The sequence below is a fragment of the Polypterus senegalus genome, chromosome 4 (assembly GCF_016835505.1).
Source record: "Polypterus senegalus isolate Bchr_013 chromosome 4, ASM1683550v1, whole genome shotgun sequence".
In the NCBI taxonomy this organism is placed as follows: domain Eukaryota; kingdom Metazoa; phylum Chordata; class Cladistia; order Polypteriformes; family Polypteridae; genus Polypterus; species Polypterus senegalus.
This window is the reverse complement of record NC_053157.1, coordinates 24608595-24626519: the sequence shown is the minus strand read 5'-3', so window position 1 is coordinate 24626519 and position 17925 is coordinate 24608595.

The window sequence follows — 17925 nt, the reverse complement described above, 5'->3', positions numbered from 1 at the left end:
AAAGAACCCCAGGGTAACAGCTAAAGACTTGAAGGAAACATTGGAACAGGTTAACATCGCAGTTCATGAGTCTACCATACACAAAACATTGAATAGGCATGGTGTCCATGGTAGGAAAGCCACTACTCTCCAATATGAACATTGCTGAAGTTTGCCAAAGACCACTTTGACACTCTGCAACGCTTCTGAACAATATAGCCTACGATACAATTACAATGTTCACTGATATAACGTAGCTCCGAAATTAACTCAAGCCATTTTGATTCTCAGAAGTTTGTCATGCAGTGTGGCTTAAGCAAAATTTGAAACTTTTATAATGAAAATTCCCAAGTTTCATTCTTAACTCATATTGTGTGTGTTTTTAAATTGAATTATTAAAAATTCACATTGTTGCATGGAAACCCTGCCTTTACCATCTAAAGTGATCATCTTGTCTTCTCACCCAGTGTTCCAAGACTGCCCTTGTGATTGGATCTCTCAGATCACATTTAGAGGTGGTTCGAAACAGAAAGTGATCACACTTTTATTACAAGTGTAATTGCAAATACACATAAACAGAGGCAGATTTTAATTTTGCATGGGGAACAATTTTATCCAAATTCAAGGTGGAGACTGGGGATGCATTTTCCAGACTTGTGGTCCATGCCTGCTGGAATTGGCTCCAGCCCCCAGCAACCCCTCTTTTGGGGATTATGCAGGCTTAGAAAATGGTGTGTGGTGAAAATGTAATCTGGACACATTTTACCCAGATACAATCAAGACAACATATGATGATACCATGCGTAAAAGGAGCCTTGAGCTATGAAACAGACAGCAGATAGCTGAACTGTGATATAAGTGTCCTAGTGGAGAGAACCATTGCAGAAAGGTGAACCAGAGGTATTTCTGTTGGTCTTCCAGTCCTTTTCAGAAAGATTCTTTTAACCCTACGGCAGAGATCACGCACTAATATAAAGAAAACAAAGCAAGAAGTCTTCGCTAGTGCACAAACAGATAATTAACAGACGTTAATAAATACTAAACTCGATTAACCTCAGCAGGGTAACTTGCAGACAGCCTCCATGGCCCTTTAGTGAATCATGGCTAGTCATGGATAAAATGGGGTTAGTTATTATTCAGCAAAAGCGTGACTGATTGAAATTGTGAGCAGGACATTACTTAAGTGGGGGCCAGCGCAGGTTTAATTAAATTAAGGACAATTATTTAAGAAAGAAAGAAAGAAAGAATTTTGAATTTAACTTTATAAATCAATAATCGACAAATCATTTACAATATCTTAAGTAAAGAAAACAAAGAAAATCTCGACTCACAACAAACAGAAAACAAAACTGAATTCATGTGTCAAATAAGAAAAATCAACTCGTTATCTTCAGTTTTACAAATTGCCTCATGAACACACCATTTTTCTTCAAATGAATTTCCATGTGCAGTCAACCTGTAAAATTTATATTCCAAATACATCCTGGATTTTACAAGTCCATGAAATATTCATACCATGTCACGTTGTTTATTTGATTTCGCTTGCTCTTTTCTGGATTTACAAATGGCCAGCTTGGCCTGTCCAATGAAGAAATTTCCAGTCTCACATACATCTTGATTAGTCATATTTCCAGTAACACCATAAATAAAAAAACAATCATTAAAAGGCAAGTTAAGGGCACCACAGAGTTAAGAACATTTAAAAAAGGCTGAAGTATAAAACAGAAAAGAAAACAGTGAAAGACGGTCTCCACAGACTGGACATTTGTCTGTGACTGAAGGATCGAGCACTGAGACCTAGGAATTGCTGTTGGCGTGCAGCAAATGCAATTGCGAATCACCACTCCTTTTGTTCAATGGTAGTCTATATACTGTGATTTCTGCCAAGCTGGCCCCCGTGTCTTTGCCCACCCCCCAAGTCTGCTTCTCCAGGGTGTCTCTGGTGTTGTGCTCAGTGGTTCCCAATGACATACCAGCACACATGACTGTCTAATAAAGTCATTCTGTTTTGTAGATGGCAAGCATACATAACTTCAGATTGAGATCTGGGGTAGTCTGAGGCCAAGTCAACAACTTGAACTCTTTGCCATGTTCCTCAAGCCATTTCTGAACAAGTTTTGCAGTGCAGCAGGGCACATTTTTCCTTCTGAAAGAGGCCACTGCTATCAAGGAATACTGTTGTCATGAAAATGTGTACATGGTCTGCAAGAATCTATAGACAGGAGGAACACATCAAAGTAAGCATATACATGAATGCCAAGACCAAAGATTTCCCAGCAAAACATTGACCAGAACATTCCACTGCCTCCACCGACTTGCCTTCTTCCCATAGTGCACTCTGCTGCCAACAATTCACCAAGTAAATAATGTCCATGCGCCTGGTCAACCACATGATCTAAAAATAAATGTGATTCATCATACCAGGCCACATCATCCATTCTTTCATGGTCCAGTTTTGACATTGGTGGACACTCTGGTCTGCACCTGTGCAGCTGTGATACACTGTGTTGTCTGACATGGACAGCATTACATTTTTCAGCAACTTATGCAACAGTAGCTTTTCTGTGGGATCGGGCCAGATGTGCTAGCCTTCACTCCCCACACACATCAGTGAAACTTGGGCACCCATGGTCACTGGTTCACCGGTTGTCCTTCCTTGGATCACTTTTGATAGATGCTAACCATCGTATACCCAGAACACCCCACAAGACCTGATGTTTTGTAGATGCTCTGACCAAGGTGTCCAGCCATCACAATTTGGCCCTTGTCCTTTGCTTGTTCATTTTTTTCTGCTTGTAACACATCACCGTCAAGAACTGACTGTGCACTTGCTGACCAACCCTTGACAGGTACCACTGCAATGAGATAGTTAAAGTTATTTACTTCAACTGTCAGAGTTTTTAATATTGTGGCTGATCAATGTACTGTATATAGTTCAGGGTGTACAGACTGAAGAGAAAAAGAGACTGGACTGTTCCTTGTGGTGCTCCCATGTTTTTCGTATCTACATCAGAGATATAGTCCTTCAGCCTCACAAACTGCAGTCTTCTGAACATATGGTCCATTCTTCAGGACACCATGATAACCTTGATATCAGATTTGACACAATGAAAAACTTGCCATCAATGAACAAAAAAGTGGGAAGTAAATGTAAATAAAAACATAATGAAGGTGTCACACCTGTGTGTCAGAGGCTCGCTTTCCAGGCTCATCAGAGCACTTCCACCCCAGGACAAGTGGGGGTGCTGTCTTATCTCTTCTATCACCCACAGCCCCGAGAATCCACCCAATGAGGACAACTGACTCTGACCCTTCTAGTCCAACCAATATAAAACTGAGGTACTCCCAGTAGGGGTCATCTCATTCTGAAGAGAGCAGACAACAGAATGGACCTCCTACATAAACATTGACTCTCTACAGGCCCTTGAAAAACCCTCAGTCATATCTGGATATTTTGCTTTTGTTTTCTTGTAAATATTTGCTCCATTGAGCACCTGTTTATTTTTGGGACACAGCATTTATTAAAAGGGGCAAAGCATTTGGCATCCCACATTTCTTTTTTGGATGTTGTGCTCCCTCGGTCGAGAACAAACTGCTATCTTGGCTTTTTCTGGTATTGCTGGAGCTTCATCGTGGTTCTCCTTTTATTTCCTTTTTTGTTTTACCCTTCTTAATTTCATTTTAACTATTAATTGTTCTCCTTGTTGTCCTTTACGATACAAGCCTTAGGGGGCGGGCCTCCACTTAGTGCTAATTCTTCAGATGAGCGGTCAAGTATGTCAGTCACCAGAGATCTGTTGAAAGACCTCGCTCCACCTTCAGGCCCTATTCAAGGCACTCAGGTTTATGAATTCTGGTTTTGCTTCTGGTTTCCTTTTAAGGATTAGTGTTTTGGATTATGGTAATTGAGGATTTCGATTCCTTTTGTTTGGGTTCTTCTAGTAATATTAGGGGTGAGGTCTGGGTTTGCTTAAAGTCTGGCAATCTGCCAGTTAGACTCTGATTAAGATTTTTTTTCTTTGAGTTTTTCTTTTTCTTTTTTTATTGGTTGCCTATTGTTTCAAATTAGTTACCTACTTTTTGTTTATTAATATGTATTACTTGTACTCTGTATTCCTTCGGCATTGATGACTAGTGTTAATTATTTTTCTTTCCTGAGTTGGATATTATTCGTTTTGTGATTTATGTCTGTTAATAAAATAAAATAAAATAAAGAACTATTTGTATACTTGATTAGTATTGGTTCAGGTTAGGTTTGCATCCAAGGAGAAACCAGTTCCCATGGGTATATTTAGTCCTCTGGTTGTGTCCATAGGAAGCAAATCCTGGCAGTATTACTCTGCAGTGCACCATATTCTGACAATAAGTAGTCACAAGAGCAAAGAAAAAACACAGCACTGATTACACAAACAGAAGTACACCTTTGGGTAAAAATAGAAATAATTGCCATAAGCTTCTTATTACATCCATCCATCCATGTCGAAGTATTGACTGTTGGAAGTTCCATGCTCTGTGATACATCCAGTTTATATGCAGCAGGCAAAGAAGAAATTGTCAAACATGTGATCATTCCATTGCATTTGGGCCGATGACAGCTTCCCTCATGCCGGAAGGAGCTATAATGCTATAAGTGGCATACGTACTTTACCACCCTTTCATATTAATATGAGTACATTGGTTGCAGAGGAGTTTTTGGAATGAAAATTTTGATGGGACCATGCAGATAAGGAAGATGTTATCAGAAGAGGAAGAGACATTCTTATTAACTTTGTAGAGGATGTGTGTGTGTGTGTGTGTATGAGAGAAAGAGAAAGCAGGAAATAGGGAGAGACGATCAAGCATTCCAACAGCAGCATTTACTAGACTTGCTCTGCTGGTTAAGTTCATTGATTTGTGTACATGGCTGTCAGAGAGTCTTGGGAAGGAACCTGGCTTAGATCAGCTCATGGAGTTGGGGAAAGTGAGTGTGAATAGTGTGGCATCTGACCCCAGGTGAGCAGTGTGAGTGTGCAGATAGTGGATACAACAAAGAAAAGATCATTAAAACCACATAAAAGGAGCTGAAGAAGTTAGGAGAGACAGAGGTGATGTTCGAGAACACCTAAGGAAGGAGACCTTGCACATGGATAGTGAGGGAGAGACAATACGCTTGACAATTAGACTACCAGCACCAATAACAGCATCGAAATAAAAGTCAATAAGCATTTTTTTTGTCATGCAGTACACTAATATATATCTTGTGAATGGGTGAAAAAGACAGGGAAGCCAACAAAATGCTGGGGAGCCAACAAGGCAACCCCTTTAAATCATAAAAAAATAAAAGGAATAATGTCTGACATTAGCCTATCTGAAGCTAAGCTTAAATGAAGATGGACTATTTGCTGCACGACTGCACCATTGTTGAAGAACACACTGCACTGAGATTTCTGCGGGCAGAAGAAGTGAAACCTGCTGAAATTCACTGAGGAATGTTAGCTCAGTACGGAAGTTAAAACAGCAGGACTCAATAAAAAGATTATGAATTGGTAGAAGGTTTAAAAGAACAAATGTAACTGAAGATGCTCGTCCTGGTCGAATATCAGCATTGCACACACAAGCCTACATTGACATGGTGAATGCCTTCAACAGAGAAGAGTGGCAAATTACATTGTCCACTGTTGCTGTACAGTCAGATATCAGCAATGGATCTGCACATGCCATCGTGCAGGATGACTTGGGGAACCATAAAGCTTGCACAAGATGGGAACCCGAATAGCTTACTGATCTGCACAAGCCATCATCCTTTAGTGAATACAGTACAGTTATACTAAATGTGTGATGTTTAAAATATAACATCTATCTATCTATCTATCTATCTATCTATCTATCTATCTATCTATCTATCTATCTATCTATCTATCTATCTATCTATCCAGTTAAAACAGATGGCAGGCAAAATGTTTTTTAACGGATTAAATATTGCTTACATTTTCAAAATTACACGTGTTCCAAGTGCAATGTTTGGATTCATAGTTTACAAAGTACATAAATATGCATATGGAGTAATCATTGTACTCATTTATTTGAACAGCTAGTAGGTGAAATGATTGTAAATCAATGAACTGTTGCTGAAATTCTAAAGTTCTCCTGACCTGCTCAAATGCTGTTACAATTTGAAATCAATTTGTGGCCGTTGAGGGAGGGAGCTGCTGTCTCTTACTGCCTTAAGGATTGGACCATGAGATACAATACATAAAGAAGACCCTGGTACTTTTGAGGACATGCAGGTCTGGTGTCAGGCTTTCACACAAGTGCAAGTCGATATTCCAAATAAAACAGAATGTTTAGAAAGACCTGAGATTTCTTATTGGCCGAGCCAAGCATGTTATCATCCAGCTCTCTTCAAATCACAGCAGTCCTGCTCCACTCCGCTGACTATTTTTATCTCTTGTCTCCTACCCTGAACAGTATCGGCCCCCTGAGCTGAGATAAGGCAAGTGCAATTGGAGCTCTCATGGCAGGTGTGAACAATGGATCAGGCATTGCATTCCTGAGGCCCCGACCTCGTAAACACCGTATCTGCCAGAAAGCCCTTTGCCAAGTGCAAAGCTACATCTTTCACCCTTTGATAGAAGTTTACTTTGCTTGCGTAACTCCTTACCTATTTGCTGTGCGTTCATTGCCTATAAATAGTGCACCACTGTGAGGAATTCAAATCACCTTCAGCAGTTATTTGACTAGGAAGTCTAAGAATGACCACTGAGGTCATCCAGTCACTGTTCTCCAAAGGATACAAGATTATGTCTGTGGTATGAAAGATGCTGATTTTGATCATTCAGACGATTATGGGGAGTGCAAGATTAGAAAACTGGAAATTCTTAGGAAAACCCAATAATAGTTTGAAGGTTTCCATAACAAACCTGGTGCACACATTTTCCAATCCACCTAATCTAGACCAGAGTTGTGGGGTCGGGGTTGGAGTCTTCCTCAGCTAGGATAGGGTGCAAAGTAGGAACAAACCCTGGACAGGGTGCCAGTCCATTGTAGGGTCAACACACACACACATTCACCACACACTCATGCCAATATAGCATCACCAATCTACTTAAGCTGCATGTCTTTGGCCACTGGGAGGAAACCAGAACATCCAGAGGAACACGGGCTGAACATGCAAACTCCACACTGGGAGCACCTGTGACATGAACCTGGTCTCCTTATTGTGAGGCTACCACTTAATCAACAATTACTTTGTAATGGAACAAGATTCAGGACAAAAAGTCTCCATATTTTGAGGGGTCTTCCATGGGGTAAGTATGATATGTGTGGAAAGGTACTGACACTGTGATGCCGCATGACTTTATTGTCATTCATTTTGAAATCCATCCGTCCATTTTCAAAACCTGATTATCCTGAGTACTGAAGTAAGGAAGCCAAAACCTGCCCCAGCAAACATCAGATCACCAGATAGGAAAAAAACTCTGGAGATGGCTTAAGTCCATCACAGGGTGAACAAACGCCACACAAATCACAGGCAAATTTAACATCACCAGTTCACCTATCCTGTGTGTCTTTGGATTGTCAGAGGAAACGGGAGCACCCAGAAGAAACCCATATGGACATAGAGAGAACATGCAAACTCCACGCCGGAAACATCTGCAACGTGACACCCCACTCTCCTTTGTTGAGAGGTAGAAGTGCTACCACTGAGCCACCCCACCTAATGCAATTCAAGGTCCTGCATAACTGGAGTCTATGTTGGCACACTCCAAGTCGAAACCCATCCTGGTTTCCAGTGTTGGTTTCTGTCTTAGTGCCCACACTCACCCACATGTGCTATCTAAACATTGTCAAGAATTCACTTTCAATGAGAAAACAAATGAATTGTAATCCTAACTATCGCAACTGTCATAAAATACACCCACCCATTTCCCCCTCTCCTGTGGCAACACCTAAGCTTATCATAAACAGTTGATTTCCATGTTGTCCTCTTTTTATTTTCTCAATATTGGCTCTTCATAGATCTTTATTTGCAATAACAGTGCATTGTGAGCTTGTCGTTTATTAGTATCTGGAAAAAAGTTCTGTTAATCTTCTGCTTTTGATAATTCATTGATGAATACTTTTAAACATTTCTGCAGATTGTGAAGAGAGAACAAAAGAAGCAAATAAGATGACCTTTTTTACTTTGGTATGAGATAATGACTTGTTTTGTATATTTAGCTAATGCCCGCGGACGTTCTGCTAAGCTGTTTCTAAAAATGTTAGACTTCCACCTTGTGGCCATTCTTTAAATTACACTGCGCTTTTGGTAGAAGACTCGTGTTGAATTGTGGTCGCTACTGAGTCTGTTTTATTCTAAAAACGAGTAATGCTAATATATGATTTTACTAGGCATTACATGCTTATTGTTTTGTTAATTTATTTGGAATCAATAATATATTCTTCTAAATAGCCCTTATTATGTGCAGTAGATATTAAAAATAGGATAAATTATTGTGTTACTCACTTACTGTTATGTGTAAATGCAAATTTAAGAAAATAAAAGTAGAAATAGGTAAGCTTTACTAAGTATTTTAGACACATCAAAATATAATGAACAACATTCAGAGAATTAATGGTGGCTCAATAAGTAAAGATGATTCCTAATAAATCTGGAGAAGTGAGTTTAATGTCCGACCTGGTCACTGGTAGGATGGTATCTGAAATACTAGGTGGGGTATGGAATGATAAAATACACAAAATCCAACAAGTAGAAGTCTACTTAACAGCATAAGGGGTGGGCTTGGGCTTGACATGATTGGGGGTTTTTGCCAAGCTAAATGACCCCCTGGAGCCATGCCTGGTTAGACTATTGGGTGGTTGAGGGGATACCTGAGATGTACTGGCATCCCCTTCAGTGTTGCTGGAGGTAGTTTGCACATTGAACATCCCATGGCCATACAAAGGTACACACCTGCAAGCCTGAGCTGCACTGATTTCATTTAAAATTCTGTATCACCATGGACCCCGAACATGTAGGACCACAAGGGAAGAAATGCAGGTCTGCAAATATCATCAAAGCCATTGACAAGGTAGATCCAACAGAATAGGTGAATTATGTACTCAAGGACAACAGTGGAATTAAGGAGAAGTGCATTTAGGACTTAAGCCAGGAAGTACATCTTTACTAAAAGAGTTGTGGGACTCTGGAACAAACCTTAACAACCTCTAAGAAGAATCTGGATGAGATATTGGGACAACTTAGCAATTAACTAAACAAATGAGCCTGCTGGACTGAATGGTCTCCTCTCACTTGTCAAATTTATTTTGTTCTTATGTTTAGGAATTTAATAGCAGAGTCACTCATTGTGCATGCGGAGCTTGGAAATAATCCCCCCACCTGTATGGAGTATCCTTTAGGAACCTATAAACGTACAAGTAGTTTTAAATTTTAACTTTAAAAATGGGGGATACATTTTTTTTTACATATTTATTTACTTTACCGTTTTACATTAATCTAAGGTATTCTAAATAGTTAGTTACTTGTGAAACAAAGCAAATGATGGAACTTATTATTATAGAGTGCCTTTTCTATCTATCTATCTATCTATCTATCTATCTATCTATCTATCTATCTATCTATCTATCTATCTATCTATCTATCTATCTATCTATCTATCTATCTATCTATCTATCTATCTATCTATCTATTGTCATTCATACAGACACAGGGGACACCTTAAAGGCTTTGCTGAAGTAACCATTACCACCCCTGGATGGGTCGAGGTGCTAACAGTAACAACTTCTCTTTTCCACCCACAGCTCTGAGGTGCAGGCAGTAGAGGACTACTAGTGACGCAGTGATGCTCAAAATAAGTTCTGCCCTTTCTGGGTTGGGTAGCATATATTCCAACCAATGGACAGGAAAATGGCTCACTTGGACTACCGAGAACCACAGGAAACAGAGCTTCTTAAAATCTCAGTCTAAAGAAAGAGCATCAGGTGGGCAATGAAGCCTTTGTTAGAGCACCATACTGTTTTCCTTTTGTCTGCTTCTCTTTGCTTTATTAAATGGTGACCGGCTGGATGATGCCATAACATTTTTTTAGTATCTACCTAAGTCTATGCCATCACACTATCTATCTATCTATCTATCTATCTATCTATCTATCTATCTATCTATCTATCTATCTATCTATCTATCTATCTATCTATCTATCTATCTATCTATCTATCTATCTATCTATCTACCAAGGATTCTTCTTAGGACTTTTTGCTATCAAAAATCTGATATGTCAAGAAAGGAAAATCCCGGATGTGTTTTAGATGAGGCTTAATGTCTACTATAATATCACTCTCCTGTTTTAACCCAAAATTGTTTCTACTACACCTTTTAAAATGCTGGTCCTACAATGGCACTTTACTGGATTGAATAGGTTTCTCTTAGAACCATTGCTTGAAAAAGAACCATTTCATTCTGTGAAAGTTGTCTGCCCGTGAAAGTGGTCCTTTGACCTATGAAAAGGTCCCTACTATGTGGACATAACAGGAATCTATAATGTCTAGTAGACTATCAAGCAGGACACTAAACGACCAAGAAAACCTGAACTTAGCCTATTATTGTATGCAGCAAGGATCATTTTAAAATCAGGAACCTCAAGGTATTCCAGAAATCTGTTGTCATCTGTTTGTGTCTATTTATGAAACCTGTTACTGATCAAAATAAATAATGGCTTTTCCTGTAACCTTCAAATGAATGGTCTTCTTGGGAACTAAAAGTGTTTCCCTGTGGCATTGCTCTGAAAAAACAATTTGGCAACTTTATTTTTAAGAGTGTACTTGTCATTTGCAAGCTGCAGTTTTCCTTGGAATTAATAAACTGTCTATCTATCTATCTATCTATCTAATAGTGTCTGTCTATCTATCTATCTATCTATCTATCTATCTATCTATCTATCTATCTATCATATTGTGCCTTATCTATCTATCTATCTATCTATCTATCTATCTATCTATCTATCTATCTATCTATCTATCTATCTATCCTGTTAAAATAGATGGCAGACAAAATGTTTTTTAATGAATTAAACATTGCTTACATTTTCAAAATGACACATGTTCCAAGTGCAATCTTTGGATGTATAGTTTAAAAAGTAAATAAATATGCATACTAAGTAATCATTATACTTATTCATTTCATGTTTAATCAATATTGATCTTTGTGCTAGAATCTGACGCTGCTTTCTACGGGAGGTCCAGTTATGTTCAGTTTATTCGTATACAGATGACAGGCGCAGCAGGCTCTCACAAGTTCACAATAAACTAAACACCCACCAAATACATCAAATGAAAGCCTGCTTATGGTGAGTTAATTAATTGCAAATGGGAAGAATAACAAGGGAATCAGTTAAAACAAATTCAACAAGCGTAGGTGAAAGAAATATTTGAACAAAAGAAATGAATATATAACATCATTTCAAATATTGTTTACAGGATTAACAGTAAGAATCACAAGTATTGTATATTATGAAGAAACATATAGGCAAATTGAAAGATTACACCAATGAACATAATAATAATAATAAACAAGAAAAGGCATCTGTGTTTTTATAAGCATAGTGGGTACGACTTGAGTTATTTTTTCTGTGAGTTATTCACCTTATTTTTGCCTTACATGATTATCTTTGATAATTTAATTCATTTTTTTTACATTATTTTTCTTATTTTCCATTTTGTATATATTTTAGTTCATTGTGTTGATATTTTGGTTTATTCGTCAATAACTTTGTATTTGTGTCCTTACTGTCATTTGTTTTTATATATGTAATTGTCAATCTAATGCACACCTTTCCTTATTTATTATTATCTTCATTGGTGTAATCTTTCAAGCTGCATATATGTTTTTCATAATATAGTATTATTTGTGATACTTACTGTTAATCATCCATCCATCCATCCATTTTCCAACCCGCTATATCCTAACTACAAGGTCACGGGGGTCTGCTGGAGCCAATCCCAGCCAACACTGAGCGCAAGGCAGGAAACAAATCCCGGGCAGGGTGCCAGCCCACCACAGACTGTTAATCATATGAAAAAAAATTACAATTTATTTCTTATATAGCACAAAATCACACAAGGAATGTCTCATTCACAATGATATTATACTGTATACAGTATTCTCACAAGTTCACAAAAATAAAACAGCAGAAATATACAGAATTAGAGCATTTACTTGTCTGTAACAAACAAACCTCTTAACTCTAATGCAATAAAACTATCTTGGTGCTTTGTTCTAATTGCTCATTAATGTTCAGTCTGGGAAACATCAACTTATAAGAATCAAAATAAAATGTAGCAATACTTCACACATTTATCTAAAAAATGGTAGAGCCCGTTAAAAGCCTAACAGCGGGAAACAAATAATTCCAGAACACAACCTGCCATAACATTTCATGTATTTTGTCACGGAACACACTTTAAATGATTTCTAAAGGGGTTGTGAAATGAGTTATTTTCTTATGAAGTGAAATTACTGTGATTGTAAAGTACAATAAATATGCTAACACGCTCTACAAAGCAATCGGAGAGTCACTGTGAAAGGCGCTATATAATATAAAGATTAGGAGACTGATCGATCGAGAATAAACCACCTGCTCGACTTGCTCTCAAAATGTTGTGATCTAATATGAAGTGCTTTAAGATGATAAATGAAAGGCGCTATGAATGATAAAGAACTATGACCTTTTTATTTTGTTGCTGTACAATTTTTGTAACTTGCGCATTGTTTAAGCATTTAAAGAAAAGCAAAACAATACTGATATGGCGATGCGGTCTTCGTTTATTTTAATTTTCCTAATTGCAATGTCATGAGTATTTATTTATTGAATATTATTTTACTTCATTTTGTTTTCCTTTTACTATGCCCTTAGCAGACCTGTCAGGTAAGGTAGTCCAGTAAGTAAATGTACTTATTAGGCAAAGATTTGTTGTTGCCCACAAATACCGATCTGATTACAGATTTAAAGGGACGGGTGAAAATACAGTTGACTGTTTCTGAAAGGAACGCAGCCGTTTGCTGATTAAATAAGGAGTACAAGAACATTAACAGCTGGGAGCAGCGTCATTGCATCCCTAAAGTGGGCTCAGAAGTGTAAACAGTGGGTCTGTTTCCTTGTTTTTTGTTTAAAAAAAAAAACAGCTAAAGGCTTTAGAAGCCCTTTGTTCGGGGGCCAGGCACGGGGGACTGTGTGCAGCGGACATTTCTGGCCGTTATTGTGTCACTGGCAGCGCCAATACCTCCAGAATGGCGCTTCCAGGTTGAAAAGAACTTTTCCCGGTGCGAAATACCCGCCAGTCCCCGGCACAACGCTGCGGTCACCTCGGTAACGGCGACCTACCAATGCAAACAGGCCGCAGGGATTATATCTCCATGACAACCAGGCCAGCCGGGGTCGTAACCCGCCCTCACCTGAGACGGTTTGAGAGGGGAGATGGAATTCTGCGGAGTTAAAGCCCCACTAGTGATAGGCGGAAGCTGAGATCAGCCGCTGCTGACGCTGAGAAGTTCAAGAGTGCCAAGGTGAACTAAAAAGACAAATACATGCAAACGAAAACGACAATAAGCACTTCTATTAATCATCTAAGTTAGTGTTTCAGTGTTTCTACCATCCAGCTATAAACGCCAGAGAGGAACCAGTACGGTAACACAGATACACAATCAAAAATGGTTTTGACTACTTTATTTGATTCCATTATATTTTTAATTGCTGAATTCAGAGATGAAAATCATTTTTCTTAATCGCGTAATTTTTTTCACAAAGCACATTTGTTGTTAATTATTCTTTTTTTTTGTTTTATCGGTATAATTAATTAAATATTAATATTTTATTGATTATCTATCTATCTATCTATCTATCTATCTATCTATCTATCTATCTATTATATTGTGCATTTCTATCTACAGTATCTATATATCTATGCCAGTATAAGTTATTTGGTGAAATAATATTAATTTGAACCCAGGATTTATGTGGATGTGGTTGTGCCTGGGGTTTGGGGCTCTGTTACACCCCCTACAGGCCACAACAGTAACAGACAGATTTATGACTTCTGGAAATTGAGTCAATTATATAAAATCTATGTATAGTTACAACCCACGAACAGGGGCAAATATATTTTGATATTAATAGAGTTCATTTCTTCATAGATAATCGTATCACTATTTTACATGTCCACAGTTAGTGGTATGGCATTTTCTAGACCTCAGCAAAGGTTTACTTTTGTTTCAATGCTGCACCAGAAGAACACTGTAAACGGCACTATGTAGCGCCTGACTCGACACAGATTGGACACGGGAGGCACGTGTAAAATACAAGGCTTTTTATTCTTCTTCAGCTGGAGGGCACGTCTTCCCAGTACTCCCCCCAGCCACAACACAGTCCGAAATACCAGTAAAGCACAAACACAAACTCTCTTCTCTGGCACCACCACTCCTCCCTCGCAACCTTGTCTTCCTCCACCCGCCTCTGGCCGATGAGTGGTGGTCACTGGCTCCTTTTATAGGTCACCTGGAAGTGCTCCAGGTGTTTGATCACCAAGATCCGGTGGCACTTCCAGGTGTGATGAAGCTGCTGCCCACACGGGCTCAGGAGTCCCAAACACAGCACCCCCTGGCGGTACCTGTGGGACCCAACAGGGCTGCCCCCAACTCCAATTCCCAGGGAGCCCTGTGGGAAACTGAGGCACTTAACCAGGCCAGGGGGGCGGCCATCTAGCATCCAGGGGGAGGTATTGAACTGTCCAGGGCTGCTCCCCCTGAATACAGTGTGCAGGGGCGTCCCGACTGGGCATGGACGCCAGGTGCCTGTCACAACACGTGTTTTCATCCTTCCATGAACAATATATTTTAATTCTGACAAGTATTCCTTATCTTTAAATGGTTATTGGCACATCATTAGTTCAATAAAAATAAATAATGCACGTCAGTGTCATTTTCACCTATAGAGATTACTAACACACTGAATCGTCAATACAATTGACTCCTTTACATTTTTCCTGGTGAAGATCACAGCAAAAAAAACATACTGAACTAGGCTGATCTACTGTATCTTTTGCAGCTTTCTCCAGACCTTCCAAGGGAATGCATAGAATTTCCCAGGCCATCTGGGAATTATAATTGCTTGGGTGTGTCCTTTATCTGCACCTTGGCCTTCTCCGAATGGGCTGTACCTTCCACACCACCTGTGGATGACACCCAGGGCGTACTGTAACTATCAAACTCACCTCAATGGACTCATTTTGATTTGGAGGAGCAACTGTTCTAATCAGGTCCTCCTGTAATTCAGAACAGGTAATCCACCTGAAGCTAAGCTTGTCTGAGCCTGGCCAGTGCATGGATGGGAAACCATCTACAGAAAACTAATTGTACTGTTGGAAGAGGTGAAGTGGGGCACTAAGGGCTCATTTATACTTCACACTCAGAACGCGTACGCGCACGCATCATGGCTGCCACGCGTTCATTTGATCTGTCCTCTGAGCAGGTCCTCAGAAATTTACGCGACGTGTGCGCGAGTTGCAGTACCAGCAAAAAGTCGGGGGGCGCAGTGTGCTAAAAGTTGGAATGTGACGTCAGATCTCTGTTTTCTATCTACATGTGACAGAAAGCCACTTTGCGGGTCCTACAAGATCGATGTGCGCACTTCGATGTTTGATGAATGGTTCGATGTGGTGAAGCAAAATGGAGACATACAGATGTATTCGTGGTGGTTTTATATTCAAGCGTCGCATGTTCCCGATTGTAATGACAGGATACATTTTAAAAGACTCACATACTGTCTTCTGTGTCATCTTTTTTTCTAGGGCTTCCTCCGGTCCTGACAGCAGCGGATCGCCAGCAATAGATCGCCACACTGAACACATTAAATGTATGATATTCCAACTCTCTGCACATTTAGAATCCTTAGATTTATACTTGATATCACTTTCATGATGAAATGCATTAAAGTACTGTATGTATGTTACATTTTACAAATAAATCTGTAATTTCATTTAAATAATGAATACTGTCAATAATTATACACATGGGGGTGACACAGTGGTGGATCATTAGCGCTGCTGTCTTGCAGGGAGCCACGTCCCTGGTATTCCCTGCCAGGAGTTTACATGTTTTCCTGCTGGGTTTCCTAAGTGTGCTCCGGTTTCCTTCCAAAGATATGAAGATTTGGTTACACTAAAATGACGCTAGTGTATGAGTGCTTGTATTCACCTTGTGATGAGCTGATGCCTCATCCAGGGATTGTTTCTGCCTCGTGCCCAATGCTAGCTGAAATGGACAAATCCCTGGACTGATGGATTTAATCATTAAACACCCTTTTCAGAGATATTGCGGTAAGATGTCATTGGAATTTAATGGGTGTTTCAGGCAATTCACAACACAGCAAAGTCGAACCTGTTCTCACTGTGATGATACCTCGCACTGCCACCTGGTGGATTCCTCCAGATTTACGCAAAGTACACAAAAACATAAACAGTACAACGCTTGCGTAGCAGGAGCATCGACTGCAGCATGCGTCGCGTCACGTCGCGTGGAGTATAACCCCGGCCTTACTCTGTTGTCTATATATTGTCTTAATGCCCAAGTGCAGAGACAGAAAAAAAAACTGTGCTGTAAAAATTAGTGTCAGATAAGATGTAAAACTGAGGTCCTGACTCTCTGTGATTATTAAAGGTCCCTGGGCATCTTTTGAAAAAAGTAGGGTGTATCCTGATGTCCTGGCAAAATTACCTATCATGGTGGTGAGTGTATTGACACACAAATGGCTGCCTTTTCACAATTCAGGAGGATGCTAGACATTGATGGAGCTTGAAATGGATCCCCACTATCTACATAAAGCACTTTGTGTAAATTAGAAATGGCCAATATAAATGTAATGTATTATTATTATTATTATTATTAGTAGTAGTAGTAGTAGTAGTAGTAGTAGTAGTAGTAGTAGTAGTATTAAACCCTGCATGGGTGATCCACTAGTACCTGTTCATACTTGCTCACTCACAGTGCAACCACCACATAGCTCCATGTTCATGGACTGTCAGGTAAGTAGCTGGTGGTTTTTGTGCCACCATAATGCTTTAAACTAATCAAAAATACCACATTTTATGTTCATATCTTTGTTTCTTTAAATCAGTGAATAGTGAACAATTTTGGTTGGTTATAACAAATATGTTTGGCTCTATGATATCACCGTAAGTGTAAAGTTTTTAGCTATCCATCAGTTTTTGGACTTGGTTATTAAAGTTATGTTTGCAGGGACCAGAAGCTGTCTTAGCAGCAATAGGCAGATAATGGGAACCAATCCTCGATGGAGTTCAAGGCCCTTTCAGGGCACACATCCATTCATGCCATTATGATCCTGACTGAACCCTAATTTCTGAACTTGCTTTATCTACAGAGAAGCTGGAGCCTATCTCATCAAGCATAAGGTGCAAGGCAGGAACAATCCCTCGACAGGGCACCAGTCAGGGTGAACACATTCACTGCTAGGGTCACCTAACCACCTAACCTAAAAGTCTTTGGACACTGGGATGAAAGTGGAGCACCAGAAGATGGGTAGGACATGAAAACACCCCACAGGGTAGAGCCCGGACATGAACACACCCACACTAGGGCCAATCATCAAACAACCTAACCTGTATGTCTTTGGACTGTAGGAGAAAACTGGAGGAAACCCCTGTGGACACGGGGAGAACATGAAATTCCATGCATAGAGGAGCTGGGACCTGAACACCAGCCTCTTTGTTACAAGTCAGCAATGTTACCACTGCGCCACCATGCCACCCACATTCTGTATTATTAAAATTATAATTAAATATGCATGAATTGTATTAAATAGCTCACATGTCATTTTTAAAAATCATGTTGAAAATCTAATTAGCTTTACTTGCAAAGACGTAAAGGAATAACCAATATTTTCCTAAAAAAAAAAAAAGTCA